General features: G+C 48.8%; 2 pseudogenes; both read left to right on the plus strand.

Moving 5' to 3' along the window:
* The first annotated feature begins 3,523 nt into the window (after positions 1 to 3,523).
* Positions 3,524 to 4,827, plus strand: LOC148592670 (uncharacterized; annotated as a pseudogene).
* A 4,944-nt stretch (positions 4,828 to 9,771) lies between these two features.
* Positions 9,772 to 13,769, plus strand: LOC148592671 (olfactory receptor 6E1-like; annotated as a pseudogene).
* The last annotated feature ends 1,742 nt before the right edge of the window (positions 13,770 to 15,511 follow it).

Raw genomic sequence — 15,511 nt, forward strand, 5'->3', positions numbered from 1 at the left:
TAACTGATGAGGCAGTGGCTTCTGTGCATGTGTATGTATGTCTGCTGCCTCCAGGGCTTGCAGAATTGCTTGGAAGAGATGCAATGACATAGATGGGCATTACCCTCTCTACTGTGGGAACAGTTTTTTCGCAGCGGCCATTGGGCAGCCGCCACCACCTAAGCCACTGGTCTGGGTCATAGACACCCCTGTATGGGTGGACCAGTGGCCGCTGACGAAGGAGCGGCTTGAAGTTGCCCGCCGTTTAGTAAAGGAGCAGTTGTTGCAAGGTCATTTGCAGTCATCTGTTAGCCCATGGAACACTCCTATTTTTGTTATTCCTAAAAAATCAGGAAAATGGCAATTGCTGCGTGACCTGCGTAAAGTTAATGAACAGATGCAGGCTTGAAGTTGCCCACCGTTTAGTAAAGGAGCAGTTGTTGCAAGGTCATTTGCAGTCATCTGTTAGCCCATGGAACACTCCTGTTTTTGTTATTCCTAAAAAATCAGGAAAATGGCAATTGCTCCGTGACCTGCGTAAAGTTAATGAACAGATGCAGGCTATGGGGGCCTTGGCAACCGGGGCTGCCTAATGCTGCCTTTCTCCCGGAACGTTGGCCCCTGCTTATTGTGGACCTGAAGGACTGTTTTTTCACAACCAGGTTACATCCACGGGATACTCAGCGCTTTGCCTTTACCCTTCCCGCTTTGAATCGATCAGAACCTGCTCAACGTTTTGAGTGGGTCGTGCTCCCACAAGGAATGAAAAATAGTCCTACCTTATGCCAACTTTATGTTGCTGCCGCCCTAGCCCCGCTGCGGGTAGCCTGGCCCAGCACTCTGATATATCATTACATGGACGATATTTTATTTTGCCAAGCCAGCCCTTTTACCGAGGCTCAGGTTAGCAAGATTACTAGAACACTGGCTGCTTTTGGTTTACAGATAGCGCAGGAAAAAATTCAAATGTCTGGTCCATGGAAATACCTTGGGTGGACTATTTCAGATTCAGTGGTTAGACCTCAGAAACTTTCCCTGTCCCCTTCCTTGCATACGTTACATGATGCACAAAAACTCTTGGGGGACTTACAGTGGGTTCGTCCTATTATTGGCCTGAGAAATGAGGAAATAGTGCCCTTACTGCCATTGCTGAAGGGCACGGACCCTACACAGCCTGTTTCGGTCACAGTAGAGCAGGAAACAGCTCTAGCTCAAATAGCCGAGAAAATCCAGACTGCCTGGAGTCATCGTCTAATGCCCAGCATCCCATTCTCTATTTTTGTACTGCTCCACACCCCCTTTGTTAATGCAGCCATTGCACAGCGGCAACAAAAACACGGGGGAAAAACGGAGGAATTATGGGTACTAGAATGGGTTTTTGGATCAATGGTTCCGAAAAAGACCATGGTACCTATACTGGAGGTGATGGCCAGTCTAATCACAAAAGCTCGAATGTGTTTGGTAGCTATTACAGGCAAAGAGGCGGACCTTATTCATGTGCCTGTGACACCCACAGAGCTAGAATAGGTATTAGCAAACTCAGTTCCACTACAACTCAGCCTTTTGGAATGGCCAGGTGTGCTTTCGACTGACTTCCCAGCTGGAAAAATGAAAATGAAATTGAAAACTCAGAGGTGGGTCGGTATTTCCCGACTGTCGGAGGTTCCATTACAGAACGCTGTAACAGTGTTCACTGACGCCGGAAAATTATCAAAGATGGCAGCGGTGGTATGGCAGGAGGAGAATCAGTGGCACAACATGTAATTAAGGGCATGGGGACTGATACTTTGCAGACGCTGGAATTAGCAGCAGTCTGCTGGGCTTTCTGTAATTGGATGGCATGCTGTCTCAATGTGGTGACAGACTCATTGTATGTTACTGGTGTTGTACAGCGCATTGAGGACGCTGCACTCCGACAGACCGGCCGACCTAGGCTGGTGCAGCTGTTTCAACAGCTACAGCAGGCTTTAAGGCAACGTACTGAGCTGTATTGTGTTATTCACATTCGAAGCCACCAATGGAGCTTAAGCCTCGGCCAAGGTAACGTGCGGGCAGACTCATTGGTCTCTGTGGGCTTAACGGTACGATGCCCTGTAAACAAGTTTGAGGCGGCATGAGTGGCGCATGATCAGTTTCATCAAAATGCAAAAGGACTGGCAAGGCAGTTCAAATTGTCCCATGCAGAGGCAACTGGAATAGTGTGCACATGTCCGGAATGCAGTCGACATGGTCCGGGGATAGGAATTGGTGTTAACCCAAGGGGACTAAAGGCACTGGAAGTATGGCAAATGGATGTAACGCATGTTAACAGTTTTGGAAGATTAAGGTATGTGCACGTTACGATTGATACCTACTCGCATTTTGTCTGGGCTACCGCTCAGGCTGGCGAGAAGGCTTTGCATATGAGACGTCACCTCACGCAGTGTGTGGCTGTCATGGGGGTCCCAGAAATGATAAAGACTGATAATGGACCTGCTTATACCAGCCAAAGTGTGCGTAAGTGGATGATGCAGTGGGGCATCCAGCATGTCACGGGGATCCCGCATTCACCTACAGGTCACGCGGTAATTGAACGAGTTAATCGGACCATGAAAGAGTATATTTCTAAATTCAGGTCTGTATCGGATGTTGCGGAAAGATTATGTAAGGTATTGTTTGTAATGAATCATTTATGTGTTTTTGGGGCCAGCGCCGAACCTCCGGCCCTATTGCATGGACAAGCTCTGCCAAGACCACAGGGAAATGAGGCAGTGACAGTGCTCTACCGAGACCCACAGAATGGTGAATGGAAAGGCCCTGCTGAAGTGTTGTTTTTTTGGGAGAGGGTATATCTGTGTTTCAACCCCAACAGGACCTCAATGGATACCAGCAAGATGGACCAAGGCAGTAATAAAGGTGGGGTCGAGAGGCTGCGAAGGCAACGAGGACAGCGGATCTCAGGATGCAAGTCCAGACAAGGATCCTTAGGAGCACCAAAACTACTTGCGGGAATTTTGTTAAGTTTGTTAAGTTTGTGTGCTTGTATTACTGTTGTGTTAAGTGATTCTGAAATAACCAGAATAAGAGAAAGAGATAACATGTGGGTCCGTTGAGCAAAGAAGTTGGGCAAAGCACGTTCTGTTTGGGCATGAAGAGTGCATCCGACCCCTTTAGAACGTGCTTGTTTGGGGTACCATATTGGGATAGTGACGATTGGAAAGGTTGAGTACAAGACCCGCAAACCTTAAATAGCACCCATGTCCAAAAGGAGTGTCAGGAACATGTCCCCCAAGAACAAGCAGTCTATGGCCATAGGGTAGAGTGCTCCCCTGAATTTCCAGGGAACTCTACCTTTTTAGGAATGGCCACTGCCTTGGCAATCAAGGCTTTAAATACCACTTTGCCTGCCATTCCCCAGCAGCTAGATCTGAGGGATTCTCTGCCGGGAAAAGGTAGTTGCATATATTTTGCAGCACCTTTACAGAGTCGAGCAGATTTACGCCGCTGGACTCAACAAGGCAAGGTTACTCTTGCAAGCTGGACGAATGCCACAAGTGATCGAACAATGAATGGCACTGTTTTCTATAACTGGCACAGTGCCACCCCGCAGCAGGGACATAGCCTTTATTGCGATGGTGCGGTCGGCTCGGCCTCATGGGGATGTAGCCTCCGGCGGTCTAAAGAACAAGGTCCTTTTGGCCTGAACTTTAGTATTTGGAACAATGGCACAGCAAGGGCATTGCCCCCCGGATATTTTTTATTCTGTGGGGATCGGGCATGGCAAGGGGTGCCTGCCGATATAGTGGGTGGCCCCTGCTATGTTGGAAAGCTAGTACTGTTTGCACCTCAGTCAAAAGATGTTCAGGCTTGGATGCGTGGCAGCAACCGCTCCCGACGAGCCTTAAAGGATCTTGGGCCTGACTGTGATTTGGAGGTTGATCTCTATAGTCAAACGAGAAATGCATTTTTGAGTTTCCTACTACCACAAGTTTCTGTTGCAGGCGCTCATGCTAACCTGAGAAAGCTTGCTTGTTGGGCAAGAAAGGAGTTAAACCTGACCTCTAGCATGATCTCTGATCTGGTCACAGAGCAACAGGGACTTCGACAGGCTGTGCTGCAGAATCGGGCGGCCATAGACTTTCTACTCTTAGTTCATGGACATGGGTGCGAGGATTTTAGTGGAATGTGCAGTATGAATCTAAGTGATCATAGTTCATCAATTCATAAGCAGTTAAACAGCTGCAAGATGCATTCCATGATCTCAAAATTGATGAAGGAGGTCTAGATGGGTGGCTTAGAAGTTTTGGTCTGTCAGGATGGCTGAAAGATTGTGTTAAGCAACTATTGAGTGTTGGTGTTGTGCTGTCAATCTGTTTACTCATATTAATCTGCTTTTGTAAGGTAGCTGCACGTGCTGTTAAAACAAACGGGGGAAATGTGGGAGAGCAATACACTGCTCTTGATTTTACAACCAGAAATCAGATTGCAAGATGGAACTAAAAGGGAGTTGAAAAGGTCAGCTTGCACTGTGTACTTTTGGTGAACCATGGTGGAGTCCGAAGAAGCTTGGTAACATGCAGCCTCATGACTTGCGCCAGCCAATCACCTTCTGCTGTGTCAAGCGAGGGTACCCAGTCGCTGACTGTGTTAGTCGGTGTTGCCATGTGTAATCTCTATATAAGCTGTTGCATTGCATACAATAAATGGAGTAATCTGTAGCTCGCATTGGGTCGTCTGACTCCCCCCAAGCCCGTCTCCCGCATCTCAGGGACTTGCATTAGAGCTTTTTGTCTGCTTTTGTGCAGAAGCACAGAGAGGTCTGTGATTGCCAAGAGCAGCATGGCCCACACCACGGCCCAGGACGCATAGGAGTTGTGTGGCTCTCCCATTCCCACATGTCCTGCTTAAATTGACAAGTTCTAACGTGACCTTCACAGCACACGAGGTGGATATTGTAAAGCTGCAGGATTGGGAATCCTCCCATTACTCTTTATTCACTCAGCAACCCAGCTGCAGAATCGGGTTTAAAGTTTGCTCTGGCAAACTTTAAACAGGGAGTTTAAAGTTTGCTCTGGCTTCCAGGAGCCTGTCCCCCAGGTTCTGCTTATATCTAGCCTGACCTTTCTCTCCAAAAGATATCCAGTAAGGCTCTCCCCTGTTAGTAAGGGGACCTCATTGTTGGCGTCTTAGACTTAGCCTACAGTCAAAGAGAATATTTACACTTTGTGAAAATATTCACACTCTATTTTTCTTTCTTTGCAACTGAGAAAAATCCTGTGCCTATTTGCAACTAGTTCTCTAAGGAAAGCAAGTGGGAGTTGGGGCAGATGAAGTGCAACCTTTGATTGCAGGAAGAGTGGCCATACAGTGCCTGAGCTGCAGGACACACTTTTCCTCTATGTCCAGACTTCATTAGGAGTCACTGTGGATTGACACCAACTGGAGAATATTGCTGTTATTTACTCTGAAAACTTAACAATAAAACCCTTGAAAAGCAGAAATACCAGTCTATTAATGAATATTTCCACCTTTTAGCTACACTCCTGAAACCTCTCCAATTACCCATGCAAGACTTGAAGAAAATTACAGAGAGAGTCAGACCTTTTTGCCTTTTCAATGAGTCCCATGGCGTGTTTGGTGCTGAGCCCATGGACCTCAGTTACTGAGAGAAGACTGAATAAAACACTGAAGAATTCAAAGTTAGAAACAACCTCCAAAGTTCTGTAGAGCATTAATGGGTCCCACTGATATTTGTTAGCATCAAAGACTCCCCAGGGGCTGATTAGAGCAGAAAATTGTAATCATTGTTAACAGGTAGGCAGAGGAAATGTGCAGGTGGCTCTGATGCCACGTTAACCCTTGATGTGTTTTATCAAGGAAAATAGCCAAGCTCAGCCACTGAGCTTCTGGCAATGGAGATGCTTTCCCCTACATGTTTTCCAGGTCCTCCTGGGGACAGTGTGTGGGTGGGGGTGTGCAGTGCTCAGTGCAGGACAATGATATGGTACCTTTCAGGGTGTTGCCAAGGGGGCAATGAGGCCCCGATATCTTCCGGTAGGCCTTGGTGTCGGAGATAACAGCCGTAGGTAAGAAGATGCCCACCTCCTTGGGGTCTGCAGGCCTGGACACTGCCTTTGGCTGTCTCCACGCAAGGCTGTCCTATGTTGGTTCAACCCTGTGGCTGTGTCCATGTAGTCCATGTAGTCTCTAGACACCCAACTTCCCTACTTTTCTGTCACATGGGGCCTCCTTCCTTTCACTGATGTCTCTCCATCCTTACAGCTGTTCCTTGTAGCACAAAGCCATGGGATGATGATTGCCTCCTCCTGGGTGTACTGTTGCACCACATCACTAGCCTTCTAGTGACATTTCTTCATATTAATGTCCAGTCTGAAATTCTCGAGATGGGGATATTTCAGTCTGTTTCATCTTTTCATACTACTTCCCACTCTCAAGGTGTCAGCCTCACAATGTTGGAAAGAATATAACCTGTCTATCAGGAGAGACTTGAACATGAGGAACTGAGTACAGGAGGAGAAGAGCCAGGGTGTTAGGAGGGACCACAGAATCCCAGAATGGTTGAGGTTGGAAGGGGCTTCTAGAGATCATCTAGTCCAACCGCCCTGCTCAAGGATGTGAGCCTGTGGTGCAGGCTTATGTGAAAATAGACATATACATATGGGGCTGCGTTAGCAGTAGGCTGGCTACGCAAATGAGGGGAGCTGTTACTCCCCTCCAAAGGGGACTTGGCCTGAATTCAGTGGTGGGACTCAATTCTAGGGGAGGAGGTGTGAGATGTCCTAGAGTGTTTGCCCACTAATCACTTCCAAAGGGACTGTTTTTCCTCTGTGTTCACTGTTGAATATGCTAGAAACATGGTGCATACCTCAGGCATCTGACATGGCTGAGTAGGCCTGTTGTCACTGCATAAAATCAAGTGTCGGCAGTGAATTATGAAAGCTTCTTGAACTGCCTGGGTTAGCAGAATTCTGAGCTGCTAAGCAAGTGGAGTTGTACAGGGTTGTAGACATTGAGACGTCAGATGGCCAAGACCACCTGGCTAATGCACTAGGTGGACATGGGTCTCCTAATTCCTCTATCAAAGCAAGCAGTTACATGCACATTTTGTGGCCTGCCTTGGAGAGATGGAGGATTTGTGCATATAACTGACTCCTTTCCCCCATGTCCGTTCACTAGAGTGACTTAGTCTCTCTCCATGGCTTACAGAGGGACCATCCGTGGTCATTTTAGATGTTCAGTGGACATTTGCCAGGGATTACCCTGCTGCCTTTCAGGAACTGCCAGCCCTGCAGCCCTGTGATGATCTCGAGGATGCACAGGGGATGGAAAATGTCCCATCTTCAGCTGGGTCCCTGCTCCTGAGCTGGGCCTGGCTCCTGGGACTGCAGGAGCCCATGGCAACCTGGCAGGTGCTGCAGAGAGACAGCTCTGCCCAGGAGCAGCTCCTCCTAAAGGAGTAGCAAGACTTAGGGCACTGCCCACAGGCACCAGGCTGAGAGGAGTCACTCATAAGTGAAAGGAGGAGTAGCAAGACTCAGGGCACTGCCCGCAGGCACCAGGCTGAGATGAGTCATTTATAAGTGAAAGGCAGTTGGGAGTGGGAGGACGGCTGAGAGCTCCTCTCGGGGAATCCTTCCCAGCCCTTGACATGGTAAGTGTCTGGCACAGGGCAACACTGCTGTAGTTTCCACAGCTGATGGGGACTGTCAGGGTGGCTCTCCCAGCTTCTCCTGTTTGGAGAAGGTAGTACTTTAGATCAAGGATTAGGTTCCACACCATCACAGGGACAGGGCATCACAGCTACCTCTCCCAGGGAAGGTGCAGGGGTGTGAAGCCAGCGAGTGCACCCAGGTGTGCATGGGCTGCAGTACAGAGCAGTGTCCCTGCACCCTGGGGCACTGTGCGCCCCGGGCACTGACTCTGTCACCTGCAAGGATCAGTATCCAGCCTTCCTGGGCACCTCCATACAGTGCTATTGGGAGAAGCTCTGGGTGGATGCAGTGAGTCCAAGCTGGGCCGGTTCTTTCTCCTTGGTAGGGTGCTGCATGATTCAGGGCTGCTCTCAGGACATTTTCTGAAGGGGAGGGTGAAGTTAGAGGATCATCATAGCTGAGAGGGAGCTTTTTTCCTGAGTCTGTACTTAAGCCTTCCTGCTTTTGACAGTGCCAGGAAGGAAACAGAGTTCGTGGGTTTGGACAAGAAATGGAGGCTCCTAAACTTAGACATGGAAGAGGGTCTGTGAGGGAACCCTCAAATCCCTTCGGCTTCCCCTTTGCCTAGGAGCAGCACCATCTCCTCTTTCTTTGACTCCTGTTACTTGCTCTTTTTTACCTACAAACCTGGACATGCCTCTGGGACAGTGCAAGGCAGCAGACATATGATGCAGGAAAGAGACGAAACTTGTTACAGAAAAAGGCTATGGGAGGATGGATTTGGGCAATGTCCTGGCTGTTCCCTGAGTGCCTTCCTCTCAGTTACCATCCTATGTCTCCTCTCCCATGCAGCAGAGCCTCTGCCCTCCAGGCCAGGGAATCCAGGACATGAGGCAGCTCCTCAACCTGCACTACTGGAGAGGGATGCTCGACACAGTTCCTGAGAACAAAATCTCTTCTGCAAGAGGCACAGCTGGGTAAGATGAAGGCTTTCCTGAGTGCCCATCTGGAGGTATTTGCACAAGAGCAAGGTATCCAAGACCAATACCAGGGTGTGGGGCTTTAGGCAATGCAGTCTGTAGGACTGAGGAATGCTCCAGGTCTCCCTAAGGACACATCCTCCTCAGAATAGTGCCCTGAGCAGTGGGTTGGATCACCCATGGCTTTATGTGCCTATGTTCCTCCCTTGCATGGAGAGATAGGAGGGGATGATTGATGCAGATATAGAGGAGAAGCTTTAAAAACAGCAGGGAATTATGCAAGTGCCGAGTGGTCATGTAGATAAACAGACAACTGAGTCAGAAGAACTGACAAATAAAGTGTTTTTTTTGAGTCTACTCCAGTCCATCTGACAACAGTGTTGTGAGAATCCTTTGCTATCAGACCATAACTGTTTGGGGAATATGACTCTGAGCATCTGTATAATAAGCATGTCTGACTCTTCTGGCATCTATAAACAAAGGACCCTGCTACTTGCTACCCGCAGCATGCTCAGAAAGGAAAAATTAGAGCTGAAGCAAAGTCCTCCAGGTAAGGAGAGAAAAAATGTGGGGATTTGCTATGAGGAAAGATGTGTTTTGTTCAAAAAACCCTTGCCTTTTCAATGCATTTTTCTCCATGGTCTCTCCAGCATGCCTAAAGAAACCACATGTCCAACAGCAGCAATCTCACTGAGTTGCTTTTCCTGGAGGTCACCAGCGGGAGCTGGTATGACTGATTCCAATACAGATACCTCTGTTCAAGACGACAAGGCTGGGGGGCAGATGAATGCCTCCCAAGGATCTTCTCCTTATTCTTTCAGTAATAAGTAGAGAATGTTCCCACTGGGTCACTGGACCAAATCCCCTTCACTCAGTTGACAGTGCCTATCTCCAGGTCTTCCCACTGAATACATTCAGCAATTTGATACCTCCATTTAGACCCCCCAGTAAACCAACACTGTCTCCCCTTGAGCCCAAGAGCAGAGGCTGACCACAGTCACCCAGCACCAAGCAGAGGTCAGGAAAGGGAGCTGAACACAGCAAAGGAGAGAGGCAATGTGACGAGTACTGTGAGGAGTGAAATGAGTTTTGCTCAGAGAAGTGTGTTCTAACTTCTTGGTATTTTTTACTCTTTGGACAATGCCCTGAACCAAGAGCAAATGTCCAACAGCAGCTCCTTCAATGAGTTCCTCCTCCTGCCATTCGCAGACACGCGGGAGCTGCAGCTCTTGCACTTCTCGCTCTTCCTGGGCATCTATCTGTCTGCCCTCCTGGCCAACGGCCTCATCGTCACAGCAGTAGCCTGTGACCACCGCCTCCACACTCCCATGTACTTCTTCCTCCTTAACCTCTCCCTCCTTGACGTTGGCTCCATCTCCACGACTGTCCCTAAATCCATGACCAATTCTCTTTGGGACAGCAGGGCCATTTCCTACTTGGGATGTGCCGCCCAGATATTTTTGTTTGTCTTTTTTGCTTCAGCTGAGTATTTTCTCCTCACAGTCATGGCCTATGACCGCTATGTTGCCATCTGCAAGCCCCTCTATTATGGGACCCTCCTGGACAACAGAGTTTGTGTTAAAATGGCAGCAGCTGCCTGGAGCAGTGGATTTCTCACTGCTCTCCTGTACGTTGCGAATGCACTTTCCCTATCATTCTGCCAAGGCAATGAGGTGGAACAGTTCTTCTGTGAGATCCCCCAGATCCTCAAGCTCTCCTGTTCAGACTCCTGCCTCATGGAAGTTGGGGTTATTGCAGTTAGCACAAGTTTAGCTTTTGGATGTTTCATTTTCATTGTGGTGTCCTACGTGCAGATCTTCAGAGCTGTGCTGAGGATCCCTTCTGAACACGGGCAGCACAAAGCCTTTTCCATGTGCCTCCCGCACCTGGCTGTGGTCTCTCTGTTTCTTGGCACACTCATGTTTGCTTACCTGAAGTCCCCTTCCGTGTCCTCCCCAGCTCTGGATCTGGTGGTGGCCGTTTTGTACTCGGTGGTTCCTCCAACAGTGAACCCCCTCATCTACAGCATGAGGAACAAGGAGCTCAGTACCGCCCTGAAACGGTTGATTCAATTGGTAACAGCTCGGCTACGTGTCCCTCTTCACAAGTGATTTATAATTCAGACGATTTCTATACTTGGGGAATTCTCACTTGAATGATGCTGTTTGTGCAGAAGTGTTTCAACTCATCCCACTTCTCCAGAGGTGTTCACCTTATCTATCACACAGGCCTTCCGTGAATCTGTCTGTCAATGTGTCAGAGCTCTCCTTCTGCTAATAAAAGTGGATTTCTTCAATTGAGTGCTTGTGGTTTGGTCTGCTCTTCCTAAGTTAGAGCAAGCAATTTCCTTAAGAACTTTCACCCTGAAGGGCTTGTTGTTTCTCAGGGGGTCTTCATGGGCTCAGGGCAATGAGCTCCTGGGGTGATTTTTTGAGGATTTTGGCCTGGATTCAGCTGTTACTTGAGGATACTCAATGCTCCTGATAGCGGTGAATGGTCAAGCAGTATCTATCTGGGACTGTCTCCCACATAATGGGGCTGGTGGCACATGCCCACTGTGTGAACCTTGTGGGCATAGGGAATGGAGCTGCAAGAGCAGTTCAGGACATTTTATATGTCCAACTCTGATCTGGATCTCGGGACACACCTGAACACAGTGTGAGCCATTTGAAATGCCCTGTGATCGCTCTGAGAGTCATTCACAGCCACAGACCCCTTGGCATAGGGTTGTTAAGTGCAGTGATACCCATCCAGCTGGGTCTGCTTCCTGCCTCACTACCCACGACCAGTGCAAAATCACTCCACAGCCCTGGAGCACCTCAGCCCACTCGCTCTGCAGAGCAGCCCCACCAGCTGGAGGCTCTGTGGGGACACAGGAGAGAGCCCAGGAACAGCCGGGCAGGCCATCGCCCAGGCACTCACCTGGGGAAAGGCTCTGCAGGGAGCAGGGACATCCCTTGGGAAGAGCAAAGCAGCAGTTGTGGGCTGGGAAGGAGGAAGAAATGAGAAAAAGGAACGTGTGTGTCAACTGAGGGCAGGCTGCCGTGTCCCTGGGGCAGCAGGAGCTGCCAGAGGAGCCCCAGGGCAGGGCCCCTTGTGCAGTGCTGGAGAGAGGGTCTGACCTGGGGGGCAGCAGGGAGTCTGGGGTAGGAAATCTCCGAGATACAGAAACAAGGGACACAGAGAGTCACTCTGCTCAAGTGTCCTTGTGCCACTGGGGCCAGTCCCAGCTTGGAGCCTGATGGGGCAGTGGCCGCACACCCAGTCCTGCCCCCTGGAGCTGCTGTGCCCACAGTGGGGCTTGGGCTGTGGGGTGAGTGCCTCCAGCTCTGCAGCCCCCTGTGGTGGGCACTGCTGTGGGGCCACCCCCAGCCTGGGCTGCTCTACTGGTTGCTCTGGAGAGAGGGCAGCGGAGGTGGGAGAGTTGGGGAGGGTCAGGCTAGGCTAGAGAGGGCCCAAGAGAGGAAAACGACGTTTGCTGAGCTGTGTGTCCTGGGTTGCACGGATTGACTGTGAAGGGCATTTGTCACAAACTGGTCTCTCACTTTGACCATTTCTAGCACTCATCCAACACTGGACATTTGCAGGACTCAGCAGGGGCAGGTTGCTGAGTGTGGCTGCCCAAGCAGGAAGGCTGTAGTAGGCTGAGACACCAAGGGTTGTTGCTGAGTCCATTCTGGGGAGACCTTTCCTCATCCTGGAGTGCACCCTGCTCCATGCAGTGCCTGCAAAATCAGGACCATGGTGTGCAGGGCACCAGGGATGGGAGCCACAGGGCTCCTCACTGCTCCACTGCAAAAGGGCAGCTCTCCCAGTGCTGCCCCACAAGCTCTTGCCCCTGCTGCAGACACACCAGGGTAAAGGGTAAAGACCAGAAGGTCCCTCAGGCAAAGCTGTGCCAGCCTCGGGGAGCTGCCCTGAGCACCAGGACAGGCAGAGCGTTCTCCTTGTAGAGCCCTGTCCTGCTGGGAGGGTGGCACGGGCACCAGGGGAATGGCCTGCGTCTGCATGAGCAGACTCGCCAGCCGTGACCCCTCACTGCAGCCCCCACTGCTGTTCACCCCTGCCCCTACTGACCTGCCACCACCCCCACATTGCCCTGGCTCCTGTCACGTGTCCCCACACCCTTAGAACCAACAGTACGGCAGGAGCTGGCACAGCCCTATGGCCACTGCCTGACCCCCAGGCCTCCCCCCGCGATGTTAACAACCATCTTCCAGTAGGCCAGGAAAGAGGATCTGGGGAGTGATGGGCTGATCAGTGCCACCTCAGTCCCTGGGAAGTAAATCATTCTGTGGGCTAGTTCCAGCTACATGAAGGGACACAGAACTGCCAAAGCATCAAGGGCAAAATTCTGCCCTGGCAGAACTGGAGAATCAAGATGATTTTTTTTTAATCGTGTATGTGAATCACTGCCTGCAAAGTCCCATGTACATTTTCATCATCAGTCTGGCCTTCCCTGAAATCTGGTTTATATCCTCTAAAACCCTCACACTGTTGGTGATTCTGAGTTCTGGGAGAACAATTTCCTGAAGCATCTCTTTTGCCCAGTGCTATTTCTATTTTGCCCTAGGCTGTACAGATTTTGCTCCCTTATTATCATGTCCTTTTACTGCTACCTTGCCCTCCACCAGCCTTTGCATTGTGCTGCCATCATGAAGCAGTAGCTCTTCACCCACATGATTATTGCTCTGTGGGTCACAGGCTTCACTCTGTTGAGTTACCATCTGGTCCTGCGGCCCCAACAAGATCCACCATGTCTTGTGGGACAACTACCCCTTATTCAAACTGTCCTGCTCTGATACTAGCCTGCTTTTGTTTGTTGTGCTGAGTTCCTTATATTGAACCATGGTGTCCTACATGTGCGTTCTTCCACTATATTCTGCATGTGCCCTCAGTATCTGGGAGGTAGAAAGCTTTTGCTACATGTTCTTCCAATCTCACCAGTTTAGCCATAACATAGGGAAGCTGCCTTGTTTTCCATGCTTGGCCCTAAGACAATGTTTCCCTGAAAATCAGCAGACCTGTAGCATTGCTGAACACAGTCTTGTATCCATTCTTAAACCCCTTCCCCTACAGTCTCAGAAAGAGGACTGTTAAGTTTGCCCTGAAGGAAGCCATTGGCTGCGCAAAGGTTTGGCTTTTTCCCCACTCGTGATGCCTTCCATGACAGCAGTTCTAATTATGTCCCATATATTATACCATGCACATCATATATGTAGCAACTAAAGCCACGTAGCTCAGGAGATTTATGTTCTCATTGGATTGTGGTGATGAAAGGAAGGAATGCGACTTGTGCCTCATGCTTACAGGAAGCTATTATAAGTGACATCTGGAGAGATATTACTACAATTTTGAATACACAATTTTTTGGACTGGGACATATAAATGAGACACTTAGGAACATGGTTTAGTAGGCATGGTGGTGATGGGTTTATGGTTGGACTTGATGATCTTAAAGGTCTTTTCCAACCATAAGGATTCTATGACATACTGCCAGTGCATGCTGACTTGGGGCAGTTTTCTTATATTGTTTCCGGAAATTCAGCTGCAAATTCTAGGGATCTTTTCCAAGCGTTACTGAGGAAAGCTCCACACACCTCCTCATCCTGAATAACAGAAGATTCTAAGAACAAAAATTAAGCTCAAACATTAAAATGGATTCAGATTCATTGGATTCAAATCCATAAACCACTTGCCAGTTTCAGTGCCATGATAAAGACAAAAAGATAAGCATGTTCACAGTTAGAAACCCTGCTTTGTCTATGGCAATCCTGTTTGGTGACTCTACGTATTTCTTCTTGGACAACTGGCTTTTTCTACAATCTTGTTCTTTGCTGAAGGAGTTCTTCATGAGTGGGAACTATTTCAAATTATCTCAAATACTGTCACTAGAACTAGAGTGATAGTTCTACTATCCTTATTTTTTGATCTTGTCCATCAATAAAATTATATATCCCTTCATGCATATCTTGATTGGTATGTACTGTTGACAAGGGGAATAATCTCCTTTTATCCCCTTTTCCCTTTTATCCCCTATCTCTCTTTTATTTTTATTTTTATTTTTTTTTAATTCCATGGGGGTAGAAGGAAAGCACAGAGGAAGAGAAAGCACACCTTACCAACTTTTATAAATTGTGTTGTGGCCATGGCATTTCTGGAAGGAATTCTACAAGTGTGAACTCTTTATAGCAAATGTATTTCTCCCCTGTGATTAAACCTTGGAAATACCAGCTCTGTGATCTTCACGGTGGAGGAACAGTGTGTGAGGAGCCATGCTGGGTCTCTATGGTCATCAGGAGGAATGACCATCTGAACCCTCTCCCGTTCTTTGTGGCCAGTGACTCCTCTGGGCCCGCTTCCAGCACTTCTGCCTGGGCTCTTGGCAGAGGGATGCTCTGGGATCCCCAGATTTCAAAAATCAACACCACCCCCATTTCTTTCTTGCTCAGATACTCACATAGTGATGGTACCAGCTGGGTTTTAGAGCTTCAGAGAGGAAAACTTTTTTCTTTTTTTCTTTTTTTTTTTTTTAGTCAAAGGGTCCTTGCAGTGTCTGCTGTTCTCTTGGAAATGAAAAGAGGAAAAGAGAGTAAAGCAAACAAATGAAACAACAACAAAATTGTGTTTACTCTCTGTTCCCGAAGTTGACCTTTTCACAAGATTTCCTCTTTGCCTTAGCTGATATAATACTTAGATCCTTACTAGTTATTTAGTGGGCAAGTATGCAGCTGGGAAGTTTTGAAAACCTCATTCCTGAGCCCTGCTTCAGCAGTAGGTTATTCAAGTGTGGGTATGAGCTGCTTTTCCCTCTTTCATTTCCTTGCCACCTCAGGCATCCCCACCCTAGGTCTGAGTGTGTTCAAAGCAGAGGTCTGCAGATCGCCTTTGAGTGTCTCT

The sequence above is a fragment of the Tinamus guttatus genome, unplaced genomic scaffold (genome assembly GCF_059628265.1).
Source record: "Tinamus guttatus ecotype Peru unplaced genomic scaffold, ASM5962826v1 Tinamus_guttatus_pri_ptg000546l, whole genome shotgun sequence".
Classification (NCBI taxonomy): Eukaryota; Metazoa; Chordata; class Aves; order Tinamiformes; family Tinamidae; genus Tinamus; species Tinamus guttatus.